General features: G+C 37.5%; 1 long non-coding RNA gene across 1 annotated transcript; it reads left to right on the top strand.

The window, feature by feature from the left end:
* Nucleotides 1-1,063: 1,063 nt before the first annotated feature.
* Nucleotides 1,064-9,466, top strand: LOC106049500 (uncharacterized). The gene is made up of 4 exons (XR_001214485.3): nucleotides 1,064-1,106; nucleotides 3,451-3,576; nucleotides 7,859-8,094; nucleotides 8,604-9,466. It is a non-coding gene; the product is annotated as an uncharacterized lncRNA (long non-coding RNA).
* The last annotated feature ends 17,872 nt before the right edge of the window (nucleotides 9,467-27,338 follow it).

The raw sequence follows: 27,338 nt of genomic DNA, 5'->3' as shown, positions 1-27,338 counted from the left end.
AGAACTGCAACATGTGATGTATGCTACAGAACTGTGAGCTGAGCAACCTTCTCATTTCCTTCAACAGCATGAGACAAAACCTTATAGGAGGCTAAGCCCAATTATTTTTACTCACATGGACAATTACACTGAAGTCAAAGGAGACACCTGAGTGAAGAAACAGGATTTGATTCTGACTGAAACCAACCAATTATTTTTAAGATAGACTACTATATACAGGCATGCAGTGCTTCCATGAGTGAACACATAGAGGTTATTGCCATAATGTGTCAAATCTATGTTAAAGCTCCTTACTGCAAGGAAATGAGGACAACAGATGAAATACTCTACGCCAGAAAAAAAAAAAAAAAAAAAAAAGCAATACCTTTCTACATTCAGCTTTTTGCTCTTCTCACTCACAAAATAATTCACCTGAAGCACTGGGAATTGAATTTTATTTTCAGCCCTTATATTAAACATAAATCACCCCCATAAGCAGGATTTAAATTTTAAATATTTACTTAATTGATTGGGAATTTAATCATTTTTAGATTATCAGTGTATGGCAAGCTAATTTAAGGTGGTTAGTTTTGTAAGACAAAGCAAGAAAATCTGCATAGTTAGAGGTCTTAATATATCCAGTAAGATGTTCAGACATGTCCAAGATGCAAATAAGCATACAACCCTTCAGTATCTTACCATTCTCTTTGGAGAGCTACCATTTACACCAATTACTGAAGCCACGTTTGCACAGTTGGAAAAAAAATAATACGATATTTCATGCTGTCCTGGTTTCAGTTAGGATAGAGCTAATTTTCCTCCTAGTAGCTGGTAGCTATGTTTTGGATTAGGATGAGAAGAGTGCTGATAACATGCTGATGTTTTAATTGTTGCAGAGCAGTGCCTATACCAAGCCAAGGACTTTTCAGCTTCTTGCTCTGTCCTGCCAGTGGGCAGGCTAGGAGTGCAGCAGGATCTGGGAGGGGACAGACCCAGGACAGCTGACCCAAACTGGCCAAAGGGGTGTTCCATACCATCCGACGTCATGCTAAACAATATATAGGAGTGGCTAGCCAGGGTGGGGGGGGCAGCTGCTCAGGGATAGATTGGGCATCGGTCAGCGGGTGGTGAGTAATTGCACTGTGCATCACTTGTGTCATACACATTATTATTATTATTATTATTATTATTGTTATTGTTATCGTTATCGTTATTATTCTCCTGTCTTAATAAACTGTTTTTATCTCAACTCACAAGCTTCACTTTCCTGTTTCTCTCCCCCATCCCAGAGAGGGAGGGGGGAGGGTGAGCTGTATAGCATTTAGCTGCCGGCCGGATTAAACCACAACACACGCCTGTTTTTTTTTTTTTTCTTTCAACAACATAATTTTGGCAATCCCCAAGAGATGTCCTGGGTTATATTTCATCAAAGACAACAGGAACTTTGAACTCACAATAAGACAGCTTTTACACTAAAAATTAAATATGATTATTATCCAGTGATGACATTAACAAACTTATATCTTGAAACTATTATAAGAGACTATCAGAAATACATAAGTAGACAACTTTTCTCCTTTTTCCTGTGTAATATTAGACCTTTCTACAATTTTCCACTTATTGTTAGCCCAGCTATTTTAAGGAACACTACTATTCCTCATATAGCGAGAACATTCATAAAGCAAGGTTTCCTAAGCACTGCTTGAAAGATATCATCTTTCCATAAAACATCAATCCACTTTTCAGTCCTTGGTAATTTAGAGGAGATCTATTACTGAGATCGTAGGTCTTGGTTTAGTCCTGTTTTAAAATCTTCCATTGGCCCTTTGCCATTCGGCCAAATATCTCTCCAACAAAAGAGTACAATTTCCCATCTACTGCTTCAGTCCAATATGAAGAACTTCAATGGGAGAGAAGCAGGGATCTTGTTCAATCTGTCTTAGAATAAATAGAGTTCTAAACAGAAGAAAATACAATGTCTCTATGAGTCTTCCCTTTTTTTTTTTTTTTTTGTCTCAATCCTTACCATGGCCCCTTTCTTAAAAATACTATTAAGTATGTATTCAACCTTTACACAAAACGTGGAGAGTTATATTCACAGTAATCTTCAGTAATTATCAAACTTTTAAATTTCTGTCGATGTCACCTTTATACTGAGAGATTACAAAACTAGATAAGAGTTTAAGGATTAGGAATTTCTCTCTTTACTTTAATTTTTGATAACACAGTTTTGGATGTACTGTAATTCTCCCTTGTAGCACAGACATTCTGAAAACAAAATATATGTGAATGCTTGAGGAATTATACTTAATACATTTATAGCAGAAAAATAGTATATCTATAGATTTGGGAGTTTACTGATTTAGTTTCACTCTAAAATTGACCTTCTACACTCTTAACAATCAGGGTGAAGTGTAAGTGGCTACAAAGAGAAGTACTCAATGTTATCAAGATTTCATCAAGGTTTATTTTTCTTCATCATTAAGTGAAAACTCATTTTGAAAGGAACCTCCAAAATACTGCATCTGAAATAGCTAATCAAGTAGGAGCATTTTGTTGACTGGGACTGCTTCCTGAAAGCTCAAAATTCCAATTCTTTCCATCCTTGCAGGAAAGCCTACAATTCTGAGATCATTGTATTACAAAGCTCCTCAGAATTATGCTGAACTGTTGCAACATCCTGCGGAGTGCACAAAGGAAAGACACCAAGAGGAAATTTATGGTCAAAGGCCATAACAAAACTGGATTCTCAATGGCTTTTTGAGGGAGTTAAGAAAGTAATTATTTTCTGAATTTTGGTAACTCCACTAAGTAGGCAATTGTCGTATCATAATCAACTCTGGCTGAATGACAGATTTTGTTGTTTCCAGGGTCCTACCTAAATGCATGTAGTTCCATGAAATACTCACTATTATATGACAGAAAGATTAAATTAGTAGAAAGGACAGTGTTCAACACATATCCATAGAAAGAGAGAACTATGAACAACAAAAAATGCTCTGGTATACTATTGGTCATTCCAAGCTAAAATGTTATTTCTCTGGTCAACCACTGAAGTCTACTGTAATTGTATTTGTTAATATACTTTTCAAGTCTGGACAGGTATGAATCCCCTACTATTAAAACAAAACAAACAAACAAACAAACAAAAACTAGGACTTTATCTGTTTAAGTGAAGTCAGGATGTAAAAGTCTTTTGTACAAACACCTTTTCATGGTTGGTTATCAGCAAAACAAATAATACTAGATTTTGAGCAAACATAGTTATTTTCTTTCCTGTATATTATTATCATTGTTGTTGTTTTGTTATTGTTTTGTTATTATTGTTATTATCATCATTGTTATTATTTATTATTATTTTCTACTGAAATAATAAAAGAGTTATGAAAGATAAGATTTTCTGGAAGCTGGATGCAAAATATAAGGCAATGCTTAAATAGACATTCTCTGTCTTATACCATGATCATGAAGAGAGAAAGTGCCGCCTCTTCTGTTAACATGTAACTTCAAGACACGAGATTTTTCAAGGACAGTACACAAGCCCTGAGACAAAACTCATCCTTTCAAGTGGCTGGTTCTTAAAGACCTCCTATTAAGGTAAGAATCTAAACATGTTATATATTTATTTCCATTAAGATAATATTGCTAATAAACCTGGAAAAAGGTCATCCACTTCTCTTGGATAGTATAAAACTGGTAAGACGAGGCATGCACTGTAAGAACAAGCAAGTAAACAAAATACATATTTCCACATAGTTTAAAATTCTGTCCTGCAGTAGATCCAGATTAACAAGACTAAGTATATATTCTTAATTTTTCACATTACAATTACTTAAAATGATTCAAGAAAAATCTGCCTGAAGACTTTTGCTTTACAAGCTTTAGAAAGTAGTGCAGATGGTAAAGCATAGGAATCTGATTTTTATTTTTATTTTTATTCCACATTAGTGAACACATCTTCCTTTCTAGTTTGTGAACTCCGGGATGTAATTTAGTTTAGTATATACTTTATTTACTTATTTCACTTCACTAGTTTTATAGTAAATTAATTTATAGTAAATTAATTATCTTTATTTGATTTATGCATAAATAAATAAATAATGAATAAGGATACTGGTGCAGTTAATCAATAAGTGGTCTTGTGGATAATTTAAGGGGTGTTCCTCATCAATTTCTGTACAACTAGTGAGTAAATTACAAAAAAATGTCTATACATTCTCCTCTCATGTTGTTAGTCCAGTACTTCAGAGGGAAAACTGAATAAGCAGGGATCCATCTAATTCAAAGCATACTACTGTGTGGAGGAACAGAGACAGATGTGCAGAGATATGTGAACAGTTACTACAATGTCATAGAACAACTGTCACAGATGATGAAAATCTTCATATAAAACTTTTTGAAAGGAATGAGCATGAACACATCAAACTTGAAAGACAACTGGCAGTCTTCTAGGTGTGTAAAGAACGGATCCTATCCATAAAAGTCCCATTTCAGACTTGTCTCCCTAAAGATTTGTTCCTCTTACTTCCTACTAAGCCTACATAAGCCTTTTTGTGTTTTGTTTTGTTTCTTCTATTGCTACTCTTCCAGATTATTCTGTTATTTTTACAAGCCAGTAACACTGGAATGGAATTCTCAGGTGACAGTATAGATAAATCCTTGCATAGTATCACAGATCAAATGTGCATTAGTTATTTCAAAGCCAAAACTTCACAAAGCCAGCAAGGAGACTTGGCATATTTGTTTGGCTAAGAAAAGCATTTCTGTAGAAAACCCCTGGATCATCTCCACTCACATCACAAAGCTGTCTCAGAGCAGGTGAACTGGTTTCCCTCCAGATGACAGAAACCCAAAGAATGAACTTCAGGAGTGTGCCAAATACACTACAGCTGCTAGCAGACTTTCAGCCTGCAGGACAGGACTATAATAAACCTGAAGTACAATGCTCTAAAAGTCTCACATGGACATGCAACACACCAGAGCTGTTCCTTTCCACTCCTGCCTCCATTGTATTTGCTGGGGGAGACACAGACTTTTTGTACCTTGCTGTAGGACCTATAGCTCACCTGCTTGAATTTAGGGACTGTGCCATGTCTCAGACACCAAAGTATTCAGAGCACTGTCAATGTCAATGATATTATAGTTTACTTGTAATTCAGATTACTTCTGTAAAAAGTGCCTAAGGAGCTGAGCTGAGATTTAAGTCCTTCTCATACATTCAAACCCTCTCACTAGAAGAGTGATTATCTAATTACCTGAACATATGATGACAGGATCTTAGTCCTGAGAGTCTGGGACTGAAGAGTAAAGAGGAAATATTATATGAAATAATCCAAAAAACTCTTTGAAACTCTGGTTGTCCCAGAAGATGGAGATGAAGCAGAATACTCTTATTTGCACCTCAGAGGCAATGTTTCTCTTTAAATCGTTGCATTTTGACAGCTGCCATAAGGATAAGTTTTCACTAGGTAGCTCCAAAGAGAAGGAAGACTTCTAAGATAGAGATGTGGAAAACAAACCATTTTCACCCAGAACATGATGGAGGAGAATGCTGTTATTCAACATATGACACAGTTGTGAATGCAAATTCATTGCCAATTTAAAGTAACTGACATTTTAAGATGACTTTGTGGTAATGTTTTGTCTCGGGTTTAGAAAATGCTCTTCAACTCCATCTGTCTTAGTTTCAGAGTGATTTTTTTTTTTTTCAGAGTACACCCTCTGAATTACCAAGCTGAATTTCTCAGCCAGCAATGAAAAATATGAAAAGACGGGTTACCCCATATAGCCTCACCTGACTGAGTTCAAAGAAAATCAATATATCAGGGTGTGTTTTATAAGTTACTTGTTGTTTAAACAGTGAAAGGAATGCATGTAGATGCTGCCCTCTGTAAAGAAATGTGTATTGTGTTGACCTTTACTTTGTTTCAAAAAATATAATCTATCATTCTGTCATGCAAAATATGATGATGAATTGATTTATGCTTTGGTTTGAATCCTTCCTTTCATGAATTCTGAATTCCTCCAATTCTGAAAAAAAAAAAAAAGGAAAAAAAAAAACAACATTGAGCTTAAAAAAATGTGCTAAAAATATCTTCCTGAGGATTGTAAATCTACCATTTATTACTGTGTATGTCTTTTTCATTCTAAGTTTGATTTTTTTTTAGCTTTACAGAAATTTCTGAAAATGGTGACAAATACTTTATGTTAGTCACAATTGCAACAAACTCAGTTTTTGTAATTGGTCAACAGAATAGTGGTATCAAAACAGACCTCTTAGTGATGTCTTCCATTCTCAAAAAACAGGCCATTATTCACACACTGACCTCATTGTGAGAATTTTTTGAGTTTTGATGGCTGGGAGGTTTTGTTTTTAGATACACTGCTATGAATTTTACAATGAAGTTAGATTAACTGGATAAGTTCTACTGGATCTCACTAGAGCAGGATTTGATGACACATTGCATCACTTTAAAGCCATTATATTCAATAAATTCAATATTTATTCAAATAATTCAATAAATTGACTAAGAAGTCAATACTACTCTTCGCTCATTTCTTTCATGTTATACGCTGACTTAAAGACTTTCAGGCTATGTCTTTTTTTCACTGTGGGGCTTTGTTTGCTCATACCATTATGTACAATAATGGGAACTGATTACACAGTAGTGTCCTGATTCACTGTCAAAAAATGAAGCATGCCACCTTGTTTCAGAAAACCGTACAATGAATGGAGTGTGGCTAAGTTTTACATCCCCAACACATGGAAAGACATGAAAGCTCTCTAGTTGCTACTTCCACGTATCTTTCCACTACTTAGTTAAACGGAATATTTAACTTCAGCCATAATATTTTATATAGGACAAAATCTTCAAGGTGCATTTCAGCTTACATTTTCAAAAATCGCTGCTGATTTTACACCTCTCATCTTTTGAACATTTATTAAATAAAAACAAACTCTGTTTAAGAAAATCAAAACATCTGATTAGAAAAAATATATATTTGAATGTATCTCTGCACAATCATTATGCACCTCATTAGATGCAGAGGTAAAGTCTAACCTTTGTACTTGTACACCAGGAAGAAACTGAAGAGCAAGCATCTACAGGATGTATGGGAGTGTTGGGACTTGGGACAGCTAGAAGGGGGTTATTACATCTCCATGTCTACCCCACCCAGCCTCTACTCTCAGTACAAACTGAAGACTTCTTATTGAGAACTACAGATAGTCTCCAATTCAGAGCTATGGAGTTTGTAGTCCCCTGTTTTGGGTACATGAAACAAAGACTGGGAAACTCTCATTTCAGCTAGTACACCCATCCATCCATCACTGGAAGGGACGTGAGTGCACCAGCACAGCCAAAACTGATATGCCTCTTTCAAGACTGCAGGAATTCTTTTGAGTCCTTTTCTTTGATTAGACCAGAATTCAGCACAAAGAACTCAGCTGTAAATGTACAAAGTTTAGAAAAACAAATGAACATTCCAGTTCATGATTACATATGCAGTTATATCTATACATATATCTATATCTATGTATAGATATGTATATATCTATATACATATGCATATATCTACTTGGAGCTTTGGGAACTGCAGGGACATAAAAAGACCAAAATTAAGAAAAGACAGAATAACCAAAACACAACTGACCTAATCATTAGCAGAGGAATACATCTTTCCCTTGGAATCAACATTTCCTGGGATCTGGTTCAATATTTGGGGCATTAATTTTTCCACCAATTTGTGCGGAAATTGAGTAAAACTGTAAAAGCATGCCCTTTGAGACCAGATTGTGGACGGCTGAAAATGCAGTTAAAGGAGAGGAAAGGAAGGCAGAAGTTTATTCAGAGAGAATTAAATTTTCTTCTCTTTCCAGAATTCAGGTGCAGGTGGATTAAGCTGATGACAGCACCACGCATGGAACTTGGGTGTCACCAGAGGAGATTTTTGGCAGGCAAACAATCCGGCTGTGAGCTGCAAGCACCTGCCTGTGCCCCTGCACCCCACCACCATGCAGTGCAGGTGGATCTCATGTGCTGCTTGCACACCAGGATCCACTACAGCGGCTCCAGATTTTCCTCCTCCTCCACAGCTGTCACTAGCTTCCAGCAGGTCTGCACCAATTCCTTAACTTGTATCTCACTGATTGCACCATCCCCATCTTGCCAAACAAGTTGTTTCTTCAGGCAATTAATTCACCTCCTTATGTCTGACCTTGCTCCAAGACTGGCAATGCTCATTTCTCTGTCCTGGTCAGGAACTTTTTCTTCCCTGAAGACTTCTGAACTTTGAGCTTCCTTATTTCTTTCTCTCTGGCACTTTATTTAGTCTTTTAGACCCCTGTTATAACATTTATATATATTTATAGATATGTGTAAATGATGTAGTTTTGCAATCCATATACCTCCAGTTACATTAAATTTGAACCTCTTAGGCAGCTCCCTAAGAAACAGTAACATAAAAACAAATGCTTTTTTAACCCCCACACAAACAACCTTCATCCCCAGACCTAGAAAAGGTCTGGACTGGGTATCATCTTGGGACAATGGTTTCTCAGTTTAAAGCAAAAAAATCAGGTCATTTTTTCTAACCCAGAAAATCTTTCCTTCACTATCTTCCAGACAGGTTACAAGGGAAAAGAACAATACAAACCCAAAACCCAGATGTTTAGAGCAGACTCTCTGATGCCTGAAGAACCAAGACTAAAGAGTCAAGACAAAAGTTTTGGCAAGTTCATCCCAGGTCACTGTTTGCCTTGGGAAAAGTGAGGTCAACCTACACCATCATTTTATATCCCTGAGAGTAATTTGTCCATGTCTTACATCCCCTTGTGCTAAGCACCTTGCACTAAGCACAGACACCATGTGCCAGCACCCAGCTTGGTGTCACGACAACCTCGACCAGCAGTGACACCACGCAGCAACCCCTAGAAGGGATTTCTGTGTCCCTCCATGGAATCAAATGGCAGATGGCCTTTTGGAGTAGGCATGGAACATTGTATCATTGTATGTGAGGGAGAGCTGCAAGCTCTCACCGCCGCATTTGTCCCTTGATTTCATTTCTCAGGTGAACAGTGAAAGCTGGATAACCACAACGCTTCACCCTCTTATGGTGAAATTGAAAGAGGAAGTATTCTGTGTTGAAAAAACACATCAGCATTGCAAGTTTCCCATGCATTTGTGCAACTATCCAAAAGCATTTAATGTAGTTTTCAGCAGCTGTCCCCAGGCTGGCAGAGATGGGCACCTGGGCTTGCAGTCTAAGAGTGCAATGGAGAAAGTTACAAGGTCCTTTGCATGGTAATGGATGATATTTTTTATTTTTCCAAAGTAAAAATCACTTTTCTCATCCTGGCAACATCATCTTAACACTGAACAACCTAAATGGCTTTTGATTCACATGATGTCATACTTTTAAATATCCTTTCTTTTACACATAGTTTACATGTATGCTCTCTGTTGACACTCCCACCAAATAAAAGTTATTTGAGTTGCCATGGTGTTTTTCTTTCTATATTACAGAAGAGTTTTAACAGGTTTTAATAGAGATCAATAAAAAGATGAGAATGATCTTTAAATGACACTAAGATTTCATTCTCTATCTTCTAGCCAAAATTTCCAATTATATTCACCATGTAATAGAAATCTAATATGCTTTTCCATGGCTTGTCATAGAATTGGATCACCCCTACCCCCTAGGATTTGAACACAGTTCAGTGCTGGCAGTCAGTGGCACTGATAGCATTAAAACAGTACAAAGTAGGTTGTCAGGAGAAGGGCAAAAAGAAAACGACAGTCGGTTGTTGTGAGATATAGATGAATTATAACTAAAAAATTATAGCCACAGACAGAATTTAAGCCAGAGAGGCAATATAAATATGATCAAGGACACTTTCTCTTCACTATAGCACTGACTGTACATATACTTAAGACACACAACCCAGAAGTGGAGGCACTTTGTAGGAAGGAGATATTATCACTGACATCAGGACTGTGACCTCAGTAGCAGAACAAGTGCATGTTCTGGAGCACATCATGACAAATTCTCACCCAGCCAAAGCTGACAGTCAATTCACTGTGCATACACCTCTTTTCTAAATAGTTATTTCATTGTTTTCACCCCTAGGGGTTCATTGCATGTATTCAAGTTTCTAGCCTAATAGCTTGTGGCAGGTCAGAGAATCCACACATTTTTCCTTTCCTCAGATTAGCTTATGATTCCATCAAGAATAATTGTGCATAAAAATTTAAAGGGCGGTTTCCATGACAACTGGAATGCATGACTTTGAAATTTGTCTTCTGTGAGCACTTTTTGCCACTAAAACTGGGTTACCAAAACATCTCATAGGGAAAGTGTACTAAGCAGGCAAAGTATTTAAAGTGAAATATGTTAAGATGAACTATGTGCAGTGTTTAGACAGCTCCATGCACAAGTTCAGCTTAGGAATGGCACCCTCATTGCTACCATAGCTGTAATGAACACATCTGGGAATCAAGTTATGCTAAGAATTATGTTTCATGTGAAACTCAAACATTTCCATTTATTCAGTTCCTCTTTAAAGAATTTATTTTGCATACTTACTCTAGGGTCTCTGTCATCATCATGACTTAATGAAGAAACTATCCCAAACTGACAGCAGTTTTCCCTGGTACTGTTCCCACACTAATTTCTTGCAAATATATATTGTCAGGCTGACAATCAACAGCCATTTCTGATACAGAAAATGTCACATGAAAACAAGAATCAGTCGGGGACATTCAGTTTCTCCAGTGTCATCTGCTGGAACAGTGACCTATATATATATATATATTTATTATTTCTCTGATGAACATCATGAAACATGTCAAAGACACTTTTCTCTTACTTAATCAATGTGTTTCTTTGGACACACCTTTAACTTTAAAAAAAGGAAATACTGTGGGAGAAACATGAGATTACATCTTCATGAATACAAAGAGTATTTCATATAATATATATTAATTGTAATCACCTAACTCTTAAAATATTTGTGTTTCTGTGTTTACAACTACATTCCCCTAATCACTGGGATTTTGAGGGGTTCCAAATCACTCAGAGTTTTGTACTGCTCTTCACCAGCTTCATTCTGATGAAGAGCTTAATTCTGGCCCCAGTGAAATCAACAAGAGCAGTAACTAACTTCAGCAGTGCCCTTCAGGATAGAATAGAGTCCATAGATTTTCAGGTATGTAGTATGTTTATCTGTGGATTTCACACCATCTAGAAATTTTGCTCTTGGTAGATAGATGCTAACAGCATAACTGGGGCTGGGGGGGCAGGGAGGAGTGGGACAGGATGGAGGGGCAAGTAAGCAATTTCAATTAGGATTTTCTATTCTGATTCATTTGTTTTAAACACAGGCGAGCACATGCTTTTCTCCCTTGATGTTACTTTCCTCCTTATAGCTCCTAGAGGTGCATAAAAGAAAAATAAAGATCTAAGTAGTATGGCATCATTTCTTTTCCTTCTGTTCCTTCTGGTTTTAGTTTGTCAAATACATTATTTGGGCTGTAATACAGTGTAGCTTGCTAGCAGATGAAAAATGGAATTTCTTTCTACAAGTCCTATTTTTCTGAAACATACAAAATTCCAATCACATCTATTTACAAACTAAAAGTGCTATTTATTGCCTCTAAGCAGAATACATTAAAAGGTAGACCCTCTCACAACATAAATATGACTCTATTTACATTCCTATTTCAGACTCCTCTATTGGATATCTAGTGCTGACTGTGAACACCCCAGGGTGACCACACCTAAAAATCTCATATATATAAATACTAGCCAAATGTCTCTTAAAAATAATTACATTTTTCTTTTTCATTCTTCCATGAAGAAGTCATTTGTATTACCAGGCTGATTTTTCAATATTTGCCTGTTTTTAGCAAGTGCACAACTTGAGATTTGATTAGTTGCATTGCTTTCTTCAAGCACACAAACTACTCTGTGGGGAAATATAACATACTGAACGCTGCTTTTCTTTCTACTTTTGGGGGAGAAAATAAAAGCTACAACCTTTATTTACCATGTTAGACATTCTTTACTTTAATGAGACCTCTATTTCTGCCCTGAATAAGACTTTTAGCTTGAAATCACAGCACAAATTTTAATGGCAATCATTCAAATACTGCATGTTTCCCATAGCTCTTCAACACACTAAATTATTTGTTTGTGGGCAAGAGCTTATTGCTGTCAGAAAAAGAAAATGGCAATCTGTCCCTCAGCTTTTCATGGCTCATAGGGCTCAATCTGTACTGTCAAAATGGTTAGAGCTTATGCGAGAAGGTAAAAAGAAATACTGATCTGAATTGAATACTTGCAAATATCCATGGAAAAAATGCAGCTTGTCTAATCTGATTGAACTGCTATGGAACACATAACAATATACAAACTTATATTTGTTTCTTAAAGGGAATCTAATCAGGTAGCTAACAAAACTGGCTTTGTATTCACACATGCATAGATGGAACAACTGTTCTTACAAGCCACAGAGAAATGCATGATAATAAAACCTGGAGGCACTGCTCATCTCATGAATTCCACAATGGTGTGAACTACCATCCAGGACATTTTGTGCAGGAATAAATTATTGTCCAGAAAACCTAAACTGACCTGGCTGGAGAAAGAGCCCATTATTTAACAGAGATGCTTTTAAATTCCTTGTCAAAATAAACACGCAAACATCTTCAAAAAAATATATGTTTTCACTGTGAATTATTGCATATGTCTTATGCCTCTGCCTCACTATGCCTCATTTTTCCTTCTGTTTTAACTGAAAAATTACATTGATTTTTTAGTCTACCTTCACATTCTTTTAACCTCACACATGAGTAAAGCAAATATGTATTATCATTATATTGTTGTGCTTTAAAACAGCAAGAAAACTATTCTGAAAATGTAAAATACATGTTGATATTGAAAAATTATGAGACACATCCTACTGAATAAATCACTGTTAATCCACTAGTTCCTCATGCATATAGCAGACAATTTAAAGTACTGTGATGGAATCATTTTTCCAGGGGGAAAAAAAGAAAAAAGTACTGTAAGAATCATGGAAAATTAAGATTTTCTCACTAAGATGTTGTCTCTCACAGAAAATGATGAATCAAGTAATTTCACCTTTAACATTTCATTTGTTTTTAAAACATTTAATTCTAACAATATGGAAATACTAGTAGAGAAGAAACGTCCCTATGCTTTATTCTAATGATCCAGTTTCATTTCACTTCTGTTTTATCAAGAGTTTTAACTATATATTATTTCAGCCTTACCAATAAGAAGACTTCTGATGTACCTCAAGACATTATTCAGTTGGTGCTTTCATTTTCTCTGAAAAACAAACAAAAATTACAGCATTTTCCGTTATGACTCATAAATGAAAGCATGTATTGAAATTAACATGGTTTGCTGTCAAATGGCAATTGAGGACAGATAAACTGATCAGTCCACAACTATCTTTTTCAGTTACGCAGACAACACAGTATATAAATCAACCAAAATCAATCCTCTGCACAAAAGTGTTTTGTCTAGGTTTAGAATATGCAGCAGTACGCTCAGGATTCATAACTATTCCTGAAGAGACATGCTGCTCATACCTAAAGTCTGTTCTATCCTAAAATCAGAACAATTATAATCATGTGTAATCATATTCACTCTTTTTACTCTGCCTCATTTTCCCCTTTGTCTGAGTTGCAAATATGTACAGTATCTGTTTATCTGTGAGGATCACATGATCAGAGAGAAAGTCTAGTGAACAAAAGTTTTTAGTAAATGTTTGTTATTTTGTATTCTTCCATTGCATTTATAGAAGGCAAGGCTGCACTGATCACAAACAGAATTTCAAAACCTTAGTAAATGAGCCATAAAATAAGATTTAGGCACAGGTTATAAAGTCTAAAAAGGAAAATCTGTTTTTTTTTTTTCTTAACTTCTGTTATCATGCCTAATTTTCCCCACCTGTCTAGGTTAAAACTGACTAGTTTATTCCTCTGTTTTACTTACTCCTTTAACTTTTACAAGAATTCTAATGTTAGAAACAATATATATATACACACACATATGTGAAATACAGATGTAGAATTAATTATCTTTTTCTCCTAATTTCTATTAACCAGAGAAATCTTGACAGCTTTTGCTAATGTAGAAGGAAGTGCTACAACAATGAAGGTCTCGGGGACTCAGGGCTCACCTCCAGGAACATGAGGGAGCGCAGCAGCACAGAGCAGCAGGAAGGGGAGCCACGACAGAGACAAGGGAGACTCCACCCTGGACCCTCCCTGGGCTGTCACCAGAGGCTGATACCTTGATTTATTGCTCCCTTTATAATGGCTGTACTTATTACTTATGTTCATTTAAATTAAGGAACTTGGTAACTGCCATATTTGACAGAGCAGTTTTTGTAATAGAGATAAGTTTTTTTTTTTAATATTTTTTATATTTTTTATATTTTTTATTCCTTCCTGTCCCTAAAGCTAGATCCAGTAGCTAATATCTACCTCAAATGTTTTCCTGTTCTCCTATTTGCAAAGTATTTAATTACAATAAAACTGAAGATAGACTTGTCACAGCACTGTCTGTAAAAACTATTGCCTTCCAGTGTCTTCATCCGATGGGGTGGAGGGATACAGAAATTGAGGCATGAAAAGCAAAAAAAACACTAACTTGGTTCAGGTTGCTGTACTAATTGAGCAGCTCTGAGAGTGAAAACAAATGAACTACTTATTGTCTTTTTAAAATTATTATTATTATTAATTATTATTATTGTTTGTTTGTTTTTCACACAAATCAAGTTCTTGGAAGAGCATCATTAACTTTGGAAGAACAAGGACTAACTACAATAGGACTTCACATAAGAAGTGCTACGATATAGCTAACTAATAGAGCTATGATATAGCTAACTAACCACTGGACAGACCAAGGCATGTACCATGCCTATGGGGTGCATATGAATATGCATGTTTTCCTGCTGTTACTTATTACTTCTCTGTGCATGACTGTTTCTAAGATATGCCTTAATTAAATGTTTTGTTCCTCTGTTCCTTGCTATTTTTTTTTCCTCTGTTCTGTTGTAAATGCAACTTCTCATCCCTCAAATGACAGTTCCAACATGGTCTTCTCAGTGCTTTACAGTAGCTCAGTAGCTTTCAAATATTTCAAAGCCTTTTTACAGAAATCTGGTCCAGTGGACAAATGTATGGCACACACTGTGCTGGCAGGGACCTACCAGCAGGGAAGTAAGAAAGTGACAAAACACAAACTTGCCTGGTCCTCTGAATCAAGTCTCCTGCAACTTATTTATTCACCAGCCACCATAACAGACCATGGAAACCCCTCTGTTTTATAATTCTTTTATGGTATCTATCTTGTCTAAAGTTTAGAATTTCTAACATCACAGAAATGGGCATCTAGGGCCATAAACCCCAATCCATAACCTCAGAGCTGGGTTTCTATTTGTATCACCCTGGCAAGCCATCGTCTGTTCATGTGCTGTTCAGCAACATTATTTCACAGACACTGCTGTGCAAAAAGGCATTGCCCTTACAGAGACTAGCTAAAGCAGGCAGGGAAATCTGCTGCATAATACTATTCAGAGACCATTTGTTTCTCATTGTCTGGCTGCATTTGAATAAGATACACATTTCATCTTTAAAAAAAGAACAGATGATAACGTTCCATGACAACTGGAGATACAGCACCTATACAAATCAATTATCCATTTATTTCTGTTGGTGTCAGTGAAGAACAGTATAATGCTTTTATATAACTATATCTAACAGGCAAAAGTAGCACCCTAAAAATTACTTATAACTTCATAAAAAATAACCCCCTCTAATGACACAGAAAGAAGCAAACAAAAAAAGCAATCAGAGGCTGAAATACATGCATGACCTTGTAGATGTGTACAAAGAAATTCTTGTGTGTCCCACTACCTTAACAGGTGGAAGAAGTGACACAATATGTGCATTTGCACCACTTTAGAAGGCAGAGAGGACTACGGGTGAGAACGGCCACAAGGTGCCCCATAGGGTACTCTGTCTTGACCATCAGAGGGGCTGACCCACCAGGCAGCACAGTGTTAACTCCATGTCCTGTGGAGGGTTTGCTGACTGATACTCAGATGTGAAAACCCAAGAAGCTGCTGCAGAAACGTGGGGAGGAGCAGGAGAGAGGGATTACAGAAGGGTGAAGTCCTCTCCAGCCTTCCAGTACTGCCTGCACCAGGCAAGACTAGGCTCTTAGAACAAGGACTTCTTAATTATTTTTTGTACATGTCAAGCAAAGGACTGACATTGAACTTCTTGTTGCTACACTGTCCTTCATCAGAGAGATTTAACACTGACAGCAAACATCTGCCTCTTTGGTAAATCCACGAGTCCAGCACACCACTGGCCTGCTTAGAGGTGAAGAGTATGGGCTGCTCTGCATGGTCTCTCACAGAAGCCTCTGGCATGCAGTCACATGTCTGTGCTTGTACTTGTTCTTTTCAGTTATTTCAATCCGTGTTGAGTCAAATGTGACTAAATGATACAGCTCTCACACAGATTTGCTCCCTAAAATTTTTGTGAAGAGAGTTCAGGTAGAAGAATAAAGATTCATTACTGCTCGCTCACAGGAAAACTTACAGCTCAACTTTTTTTTCAAAAACCCTCAATCACAGGACACAGATGTATTAATTCCACTTCTCATCAAACAGCCTGCTTCATTAGACACTAATAATAATAACAATAACAATAAAAATATTATTAATAATAGTAATAAAGTATCTCTTGATCCAGCGAAGCACTGGTGACTTCTTCAGAGCTCCTTCTTGCTGGCTTCATTATGAGCTCAATTCTCTGCAGAGTCATGTATGCAAGAAAGAAGTGAACATTTCTAAAGTGGGACTTTCAGTAGAACATGTTCTAGAATTACCAGACTATTGTCCTTTGATGTGTTCAGTCATAGGGAGATTTTTAAAAAGGTCATTCTCTCTCCCCAGGCCTTTACAGAAATTAAAGTTAGGCTTTGTACCAATGTAAACCAATCTTAGTTTTATGCTTCAGGATATCACAGATGATTATAACCACCGGAGTTCCTCAGAGATTCCACATTTTCACTTCTCAACTGGAGGCCAACATTGTGGCCACGTGAGCCACTCAAATTCATAAATGGAAAAAACTTACCAGTTTTGGCAATGACAATTTCATGCCTTTATGAACATTTCTTTACACTATTTCCTTCCCTGTAATTTGCAACTTCTAAATACTTCCATATCTTCCCATATCTTCTTCTAGTTTTATCAACAGAGAGATTGAGCTCCCATTCATGGACAGATTCTGCTACATTACAATGACACAAGGTCACTGGACCTGCAACTAAAAGCTTATAACCTACAGATTGCTTCCAGTAGTTTTCCCACCTCATTATCAAAAATTCAGAGAGGTTTATATTATGAAATTGTTATGATTCTTTCAAAATCATTAACACTGTTAGTTTCTGATCCATTACTACTGTTTTTAGGTGATAAAAAAAAAAAAAATGTTTATTTTCATTAAATACACTTTGTCACGAGTACCAGAAAAAGAACAATCAAATTTGGGGTAGATGAGCAGAATCAGCCTTTCACACTGAATATGTTTCATCGCTATCAACACCTCCATTTTTGGAAAAGAGTTTAGGAACAGTTCTACCTTTTCTTAAAATGATCATTGTTTTGAACCAAAACCAACTGACAGAATGTGCTTGCTTAGCTAATTAATTTACAGAAGTTGAGAAATATTAAGTTTTAGGATCAGATGCCCACAAAAACAACTTTTTTTTTTTTTTTTTAATTCTCATATACTTATTAGCATAAAGTCAACTTAGTAAAAATTGTGATAGCTTGAGGTTGATGGCTTTCACAGAGTCATAGAATCACAAAATTACAGAAGCACAGAATGTTTGAGGTTAGAAGGGAGACCTCCAGAGATCACCTAGTCCAATCCCCCTGCTCAAGCAGGGTCACCTAGAGCATGTTACAGAGGATCTCATCCAGGTGGGTTTTGAATATCTCCAAAAAAGGAGACTCCACAGCCTCTCTGGGCAGCCTGTTCCAGTGCTCTGTCACCCAAACCTTAAAGAAGTTCTTCCTCGTGATGAAACCTCCTGTGGTTCAATTTATACCCATTACCCCTTGTCCTATCACTGGCCACCACTGAGAAGAGTTTGGCCCCATCCACTTTACATTGTCCCCTCTGGTATTTGTAGAGGTTGATAAGATCCCCTCTCAGTCTCCTCTTCTCTAGGCTAAACAGGCCCAGCTCGCTTAGTCTTTCCTCATAGGACAGATGCTCCAATCCCTTAATCATCTTTGTGGCTCTGCGCTGGGCCTGCTGTAGAACATCTATGTCCCTCTTGTACTGGGGAGCCCAGGATTGCACACAATGCTCCAGGTGTGGCCTCACCAGGGCTGAGCAGAGGGGGAGGATCACCTCTCTGGACCTGCTGTCCACACTCCTCCTGATGCAGGTCAGGATCCCATTGGCCTTCTTGGCCACAAGGGCACACTGCTGGCTCATGGTTAACTTGTTTTCCACCATGACGCCCAGGTCCCTCTCCTCAGAACTGTTCTCCAGCAGGTAAGCCCCCAACCTGTACTGGTGCCTGGGGTTGTTCCCCCCCATGTGGGGAGGACCCTGCACTTGCACTTGTTGACCCTCATGAGGTTCCTCTCCGCCCAACTCTCCAGCCTGTCCAGGTCCCTCTGAATGGCCACACAGGCCTCAGGTGTGTCAGCCACTCCGGAAAGCTTTGTATTGTCCACAAACTTGCTGAGGGTGCAGTCTGTCCCTTTGTCTGGGTCACCGATGATAAGTTGAACAGGACTTGACCCAGTACTGACCCCTGGGGGACACCACTAACCACAGGCCTCCAACTAGACTCGGCATCCTCCAAGCTCTGCCACCCAGCCAGTTCTCCATCCACCCCACTGTCCATTAATGGGTCCCACACTTCTGGAGCTTGCCCAGGAGGATATGCCCTTTCACAATGTTCCAAACAAGAGTAAGAACCCCAGTTTTAAAGACCACAGTATAAGCAGTTTGCATTTGTTTTTCACTCCCTCAGTTTCACTAGAATAGTTCAGATAACATGCTACTGAATTCTTTCATCATATATACACCCTTTTCTAGGAAAGTTTTCAGTCAGCCCTTGTACTCTTGTGTGCAAAGATTAACTGCTATAACAACCTCTACAGCATTAGCAACAGAGTAGCAACAGAAGAGAACTATTATGAGACACCTATCACAGCAGAGGTCTCCAACAATACGTAGCTTCTCCGTCTTTTAGATTTTCCCCCTTATGATCCCAGGGGAACAAACTATTATGAATTTTCAGGAACTAACAAGCTTCAGATCACATCTTTCTTGGTTTTAAATAGTCATAAGCTCTCAATTTCCACAGCAATGCTTTCAATCAAATATCTGTCTCATTCAATGTTCTCCATTATAGAATTTACTTCTGTGAAGACCACAAAACGTAGGGGCTGAACCAGGTCCCTCCAAGATATCCAGTCAGGTGTAGCTGAAGACACAACCAGAGACAGAACGTGAAAAAAGGCTACAATACATGTCTAGAGTTCATGTATGAAAGAAGACCAGGGCAGAAAACAGGTAAACATACAGTACAACTCAGTCAAGGACTGAGCTAATGTTTTTTATCATGATGAATGAGAGATGGGTGGAAGTTTGGGGCAGGTATAAACATCCCAGCTGAGGCTTGTCAGGGCAATCACAGCTAATTATTGCCTCTTGGGTCCTAACACAGACCTGGTGAAGATCATTCTGAAACTTCTCCTTTTTTTTTAGTGTGTGTGTGTGAAGAGTAAGTATATATTCAAAACCTCTTACCATCTTTCATAGCAAAAGGTATCATCCACAAGATGTATTTTATGAAAATAAACTTTTTGTTTGTTTGTTTGGTTTTGTTAACGCCCTCACTACAGGAAAGATAAGAAAGCGTGTCCAGAGAAGGGCTACGGAGCTGGTGAAGGGTCTGGAACAAAAGTCCTATAAGGAGTAGCTAAGGGAACTAGGGTTGTTTAATCTGGAGAAGAGAAGGCTTAGGGGAGAATTTATTGCTCCCTACAACTACCCGAAAGGAAGTTGTGGGGCGCTGGGGATCAGCCTCTTCTTACAGATAATTACTGATAGGGCAAGAGGGAATGGCCTCAAGTTGCACCACGAGAGGTTTAGGTTGGAAATTAGGAGACATTTCTTCTCAGAAAGAGTAGTCAGGCATTGGTACAGGTTGCCCAGGGAGGTCACAGTCCCTAAGGGTGTTTAAGGAAAGGTTGGACATGGTGCTTAGGGACATGGTTTAGTGGGTGGTATTCGTGGTAGGGGAATGGTTGGACCAGATGACCTTGAAGGTCTTTTCCAACCTTAATGATTCTATGCTTTTATATTCAATCTTGGCTGGCTGAAATAAAAGTAGATAGCAGTCATGAAATAAAAATAAGTAAATAAACGAGAAAGAAATGTTCCATCAAACTCCTTGATTTTCTTTACATATAAGCCATTGCATAACTCAGAGAATGCTATTTCTTTACTTATTTTTCTGTGATGTTTCCATTCTAGTGAAAAGTTGGTGGAGAGTTTATTGTATTTTTAGAAATGAAATAGAGGCATACAGACAAAAGATTAATAAAAATGTGATACATGTGTTACTAAAACAAAACAAAACAAAACACTCCTGCAAAACCTTGTACATTTTCTGAGTTGCTGCAATAACAAAAAGACGTACTAACTGAGAACTGTTTCAAAATTGGCCTAAATGGTTCTGGAGACCCACAAAATCCCAGAAATCAGAATAATCCTGGATATTATTGCTAATTAAATTAAACTCTAGTAAGAGGATGGAAAGTCTAGGTAGTTTGGCTGTACAGCTAACTGATTTACAATCATTTTAAATAGTAATTGCAGATGAATTGTACTCTGACTCATCAATGCCTATAGTCAGCTCACACTGCAGGTGTTCTAAGCAGGAGATCATTATAAAAAATAACATTCCATTATCGCTCATTTTAGGATGAAAGAAAAGGCTCATTGTTTTTTAAATGTTGTAAGTCAAACACCGGGGCTGCTGGGGAGGCATGATTAGTTTCTGTAATATAGTTCTCATCTTAACCCTACTGTCTCAGAAAATTTAATAAACAGGTACAATATGTCAAAGCCTGTTTTAACGTGTCTGGCTAAAGAAAAACAATAGGACTAATTTCTTCTAGTTTGCTGTACAGAAGAGGAGCATGTGGAACAAAATATCTGCAAATATCAGCTTATTCGTATCCTCTTGGTCTAGATTAACTCAGAACTGGTTGAATATGTGCTTCACTACTGCTAGCTGTGGGTCACAAAAACAGCTCAAAAAAATAAAAAATAAAAAAAGGTCACCTGGTCCTGCCTATGACTAAGTATCTACTAGCTTTGAATAACTCGGGTCATGCAAATGAAAGGTCTTTCTATGCTGCAAGAATAATACAAAAAGGACCCCTATGTAATACAGAATTGATTGCCTTGAGAAACACTGTTTACTATTTTGTTAAAATGGTCCTGTTCATTGTTTATCTCATGGCTGGGAAAGCCTGCTCCCTGGTTATGTCAAGTTGCCAGTGAGAAGAACAAACAGGTCACTGCACCAAAGGTTTCAGAAGTGAAGTCCAAAGTCAGTTACCTTTTCCTTGGTGCCCTTCAAGTAACCTTTTCCAGTTCTCTCTGTTTTAGAGAGAGAGGGGTCTTTTGTCCTTGCAGCCTTTATGAGATCCACCATGCATGATACATCCCAAACCATGCAGTAGTCAAGAGAAGGAGTGATCAAGGAATTTAAGAGTTACCTGGGGAAAGCAAAGATGCTCTTCCTGCATCACTCAACTCCCTGCAGAGTTACAACCTACAAAATACAATTAAAGCACCAGGAAATCTATACAGTCCTCTTTTTAAAGAGCCAGTAATGATATGGAGGAAGCCTGCAGCCAAATTCGCCCCAAAGTGGCAGAAAACCAGTGAGAAAGCAGACACACCAGAACTTGTGGCAAAATGCTGTTAGAGGACAGACAACCTCACCAAGGGAGGAACCTTCCAGTTCAGCATCAGTACGTGCTGGCTCAAACTGCAGTTAAAAAGAATAAAGAAACACACAAAAGCACAACATTTATTTATTTATTTATTTATTTATTTTAAAGTAATTTGAAAGTCAAATAAAAGTCTTCATCAACAAAAATGTTAGCAGTCAGCCAGTATTCACCCAGCCTGGTTAATTTTTTCTTTTGTAGTTACTTAACCAAAGAAATATTGGCTGAAAAGAGGGCTCCAGTGCATATCATGCTTCTTAATATATAGATATATCTCAGCCTGCATCACAGAATACTGAAGTGATGTACATAAACAAGTGGGAAAAAAAAGTAAACCTTGATATTTACAGATTGTCATTTCCACAAAAAAAGTTGCCTATGTCTTGCTGCCTTTGATGAGTTCTCACAACATATTAAATGCGTACTTTTTTCTCATTTTGTAATCTTTAAGTATCTTCCCATTTCCAGTGAAGCTCATGCACAAAAGTGAAAGAAAGTAAAAGACTGCCACCTTGTTTTATGAATCTTTTTGATGGCCCGCTCAGAAGGAGTCCTGGCAGACCCGTCTCCCAGACCTGCACTCTCTACTTTAGATATATCTGGTTTCTAAACCAAAATGAGGCATGAAATAACTCAGTGATGTACTGCTTAGACTCAGCCCTAAAAAGTGAGATGCAAATAGTAGCCTTCATTATGTATTGCATACATAAAATTTTAGCATACAGTAGAAAAGCCCATGAAATTATAGATTAGTAGATTTCAAAATGATGTGTTTTTTGTTTATTTGTTTGTTTGTTTTAAGTATCATATTTCACTATCACTTTCAAGATCAGCTAATTGATAGCCTGGAATTTTTCTTACTCTTCAATGCTGACACGTCTAATCAAGCAATTTTATCCTTTCTTGCTAAGCAGCTTGTTTGCTGAACCTCAAAGCCATGCAAACAATAACCAAAAGCTAACAGGAAATGAAAAAAATGGAGTATATTCTTGCTTTAGACAATAATTAGTTCTACCATGTCAGGCATAAAATAATCAGCATGCAGTTTACATGATGCCTCAGCTGGAATCTGATTACCAGCTAGCTAACACACTGAACGCCTTATAAAGCACAATGAGAAACAGGGGAAAAGTGCCACAGTTTTTTTTAACTTGACTCTGTTCAGTGACATACCTTCAAAACAAAAGGAGCCAGAATTACCACCATGGCTTGTGGCACAGACTACAGAAAACTACTTTCTGGTCTATATTCCTGCTAACAGAAGCCGTAAAGTTTGCTTGCCTGATGACATATCTTTATGTTTGTGTCACGTGATGGCAATTTCTGGCCTGATTCTCCACTTCTTATCTAGTGTTGTCTATCTTTGCTAAAATAACTCATGAGAAGCAGCAACGAAAATGGAGAAGAGAAATGGACTTGTTGAGTTTTGTGACAGAAGTGTTACCATACAGGGTGTCAATAATTCAATAGCATCTTGCCTGAGATAGAAAAAAGCCATGCAGAGGGAGAAAGGGGACAATCTGTGATCCTTCAGAAGCTTTAATTGCAAGAGAAACCAGAGCAACTATCACAAAATTGTGAAGCTCCACGCACAGAGTTATGTAGTCTTTCTCTTTGGCATAGGAAAAGAAGACTCCTGTTCTCAACAACAGTGATACCCCTGAGCAGCTGGGGTTTCTCCTTTATTTTTGGATTGTAACAGTCTCTGTAGCTCACACATTTGACTGTCCATGTCTCCAAAAACACAGTTTTGACTCATCTCATGCAAGCCCTTAATGCTTCATTCCTCCATGGCTAAGATTTGCACTGTTCTCTTTGGAAACCATTTTAAGCCCACAACGCTCTTTGTGCTAACTATCCTAAATTAAAGTTCTACACCAAAGGACAATTAAGTTCAATTTTATTTAACAGGCTGCAAGCAGGCAAACAGGATAAATACTTCTCTGTTTCTGCACAGCCAGGGAGTCAGCTAAACTATATTTCACTGGGCATTCACACAAGGTACCAAAGTTCTTTTTACAAATTAGGAGATCAAAAGAAGGATGCAGACAATGACAAAAGAAAACACAAGGACACTTGGCATCAGAATTTGGATAAAAACCAGAAACCACCAGCAACAAAAATTCTGTTTGCTAGAGGCCTATTTTATACTTAGAAGATTAGGGAAAGAGAATTTACTGATTCTGTCATTCAGACCACTTGTGTGGTAATATATCATCATTTTGAAGAGGTTGTTTTCAGAAGTAAATTGGCTTTTTTTTTAGAAAAAAGGAATTTCTTTAAGAATGAAGCAGTATCCCAGGTCTGTCCTGGCAAACGTGTGGGTTCTTCTAGGAACTATCTACAGCATATAAGGATCAGAAGTGTCTGCCACCGTCCAGCCAAATACTCTTTTCACAGTCCTGACTCCACAGCAGCCTTAGTCCATCTGAGGGACATGTTGTGACAATCACTGACATGCTGTGACAAACCCTAACATGCACTTAAAGGCTGCTGAGAAACACTGCTGGGAGAAAAGGCCTCCATGGGAAGAGGAAACCAAAACCCTGAATTCTGAGACCACAGCACTCTGGCTGGAAGCACCTGGACATAAATGTGTCTGTGTGCATCAATGAGCACAAGATTGTGCCATGCCATATTGATCACGCAGAAGTAACAATGTTTTCTGCTGTTTAAGCTTCTTAAAACTAAGCCATATGAAATTTTCAGAGGTGAAATAATGCATTTAAACAACCACGAGAGAAGATACCAGGAAACTGGCAGACCACCATTTGCTTTATGGTTAGGTGCAGACACCTATGCCAGAAGGAAGCCAAGAGGCAACACATGCAGTTTTTCTCAAAAAAAAGTGGTGGGAAAATCATACAGAGACCTCAGAAGAAGACCATTGACACCCTCTTAGAAGAAACACTGACACAGCAGTTTTGTAGAGTTCAGGGATAAAATTTGCTTTAAATCAAAACTCAACAGCAGTTCTCAACAATTAGTCTTTATCAGTTTTGTTTTTCTCAATGTGTCAATTAGTATACAAATATTTTTTAGATATATTTTTCGTATAGATTCTCCACAAAGGGAAGGAAATGTTAATGGATAATAGGAAAACACAGCAAACCTTTTCACTTTCGTTTCTCTTGTTCTATATCTTTATTAATATCTATGCCCCTCTACCATTGTCAAGCTTTTGAAATGACATTTCTGTTGCTGATCTTAATAGTTTCACCTCTTCTGCTACACCCTATGTTGCCTAATGTCTTTTTTTTTCCTTCCTTTACTTAGCACTTGCCCATTCCAGCTTTACAGCTATCCACTTAGTCTTGTGTACTGTTACCTCATTGAGATTCTGCTGTGTTTCATACTTTCTCAAGAAACATCTAGTCACTGTACTTTCTATAGCTTTTGCAAAGATCCATTATCTTCTGGTCCCTGTATCTCTCACTGCCATATGCTTTATTTTCCTCTTCACAGTATTAGCTCTTCCACAGCTGAATGTGAAGAACTGCAAACAGACCTCCATATGTAGCCTCACCAGCTTCCTGAGTAAAGCTAGTTTCCAAATCCTATAGTTGATAAATGTATACATGCATCTCAAAATGCTATTGATTTTATTTTAACAGATGTTAAGCATTCTGCCAGGAATCTTACACTTTATACACCATTACCCCTCATTCCCGCTTGAAATTTAACAGCATATGGAAACAATGCTGGGTGTGTAATATGGCTCAGTAAAATAAAATAAAAAGCAGAATGGCTAGCAAGACTGATTATATTCTCATTTGGGAAAAAAAAAAAAAAAGACCTGAATTTCTAGTGCTGAAAAATGCTTTGTGTGCTTTGTGGCCCATGCACCTAGCATATGATAGCACTTTCATTTGCAACATAGTGCCCTGCAGTGAATGAGAGTTAATTTCTGCATGGAGTTTAGCAAACATTTCTCTGAGATTTATTAAACAGTAGGATCTAAATGTTACGTTAAATTATTCTCAAGCAGAAGACAATTGAACTGTATTGTAAATATATCAGTGTGTCAACAAATATATAAATATATCCAAACAACTCTTTTAATCAGACTGGCTTGGGTACTTTTGCTCAGTAAAAGTTCAGCAATTGGACAAATGCAAGCTAAAATCTGTCCATTACTTTATACATATATGTATACATATATATTTCAGTGCAGTCACAACACTACTGTAATGCCACAAACTTGCAAAGTTGGGAAATCACTACCACACTCTTTCACAAACAATTACATACTGTTGGCCTTTACCTGTGCTCAATAAACAAAAAGGATCTTTAATTTAAAATAAAATAAAATAAAATAAAATAAAATAAAATAAAATAAAATAAAATAAAATAAAATAAAATAAAATAAAATAAATAAAATAAAATAAAATAAAATAAAATAAAATAAAATAAAATGAAATAAAATCAAATCTCTCAGAAATCTGTTGCTTTCCATGCCAGTACTTCAGCAAATCAGGATGATGATACCCCAGAACAATTTTTCCTCTTCCCCAGCTAGGCCTGAGAAAATGTTTTTAAGACCTTCTGCAACAAGTGAGAGAGCAATTAAAGGACCCAGGAAACAAGGGCAGTTTGACTTGGAGAAAAATGGAAAATGACAACACTGGAAAGAAATGAATCAAAAGGAAGAATGGGCAAATTCTTCTTACACAAATATTCAGAGTGGACTCAAGGCAGGTAGAAAATAATGCCAAGCAACGAAAAGGGACTAAATATTCTGGCAAATTCAGCATCTTGAGAGGGGTCGTAGAAGCAGTAGTATTTGTCCAAACTTATGTCTGTACTGTCAGTTGTCCCCAGACAAACAGAACCTGATCAAGAGACATACTGAGAAGAAGGAGTTGGGTCTCCTGGCAGGCCAGCCCAGGGCTGCCATTCCTGGGCTGCACAGTGTTGGATGTCACCTGTCACACCACCCTGGGCTGTGTGACACAGCAGTGCTCCTTAAGGCTCTGTGCTGTCACCTGAAGAAACAGCAAGGAGAGCTGTAATCAGGTATCAATATTTGCTAGTACATGAATGGATGATACCATGATTCAAAGGAAGAAAATAGGAGATGGCTTGGACACACCTTAGTTCCTGTAGATATTTAATGTTGTAGGTAGCAATTTATAAAATACACTAGTCCCCATCATTTGAGCACTAATACAGCTACTTCTAATAAACTTAGAAAGCTCACCTAGGTACTTTAATTTTTGGCAGTCTTAAATATGTAACATAAACTCAGTTA

Source organism: Anser cygnoides, chromosome Z (assembly GCF_040182565.1).
Source record: "Anser cygnoides isolate HZ-2024a breed goose chromosome Z, Taihu_goose_T2T_genome, whole genome shotgun sequence".
In the NCBI taxonomy this organism is placed as follows: Eukaryota; Metazoa; Chordata; class Aves; order Anseriformes; family Anatidae; genus Anser; species Anser cygnoides.
The sequence above is the reverse complement of the archived record's forward strand: the minus strand, read 5'-3'. Positions and strand labels throughout refer to the sequence as shown.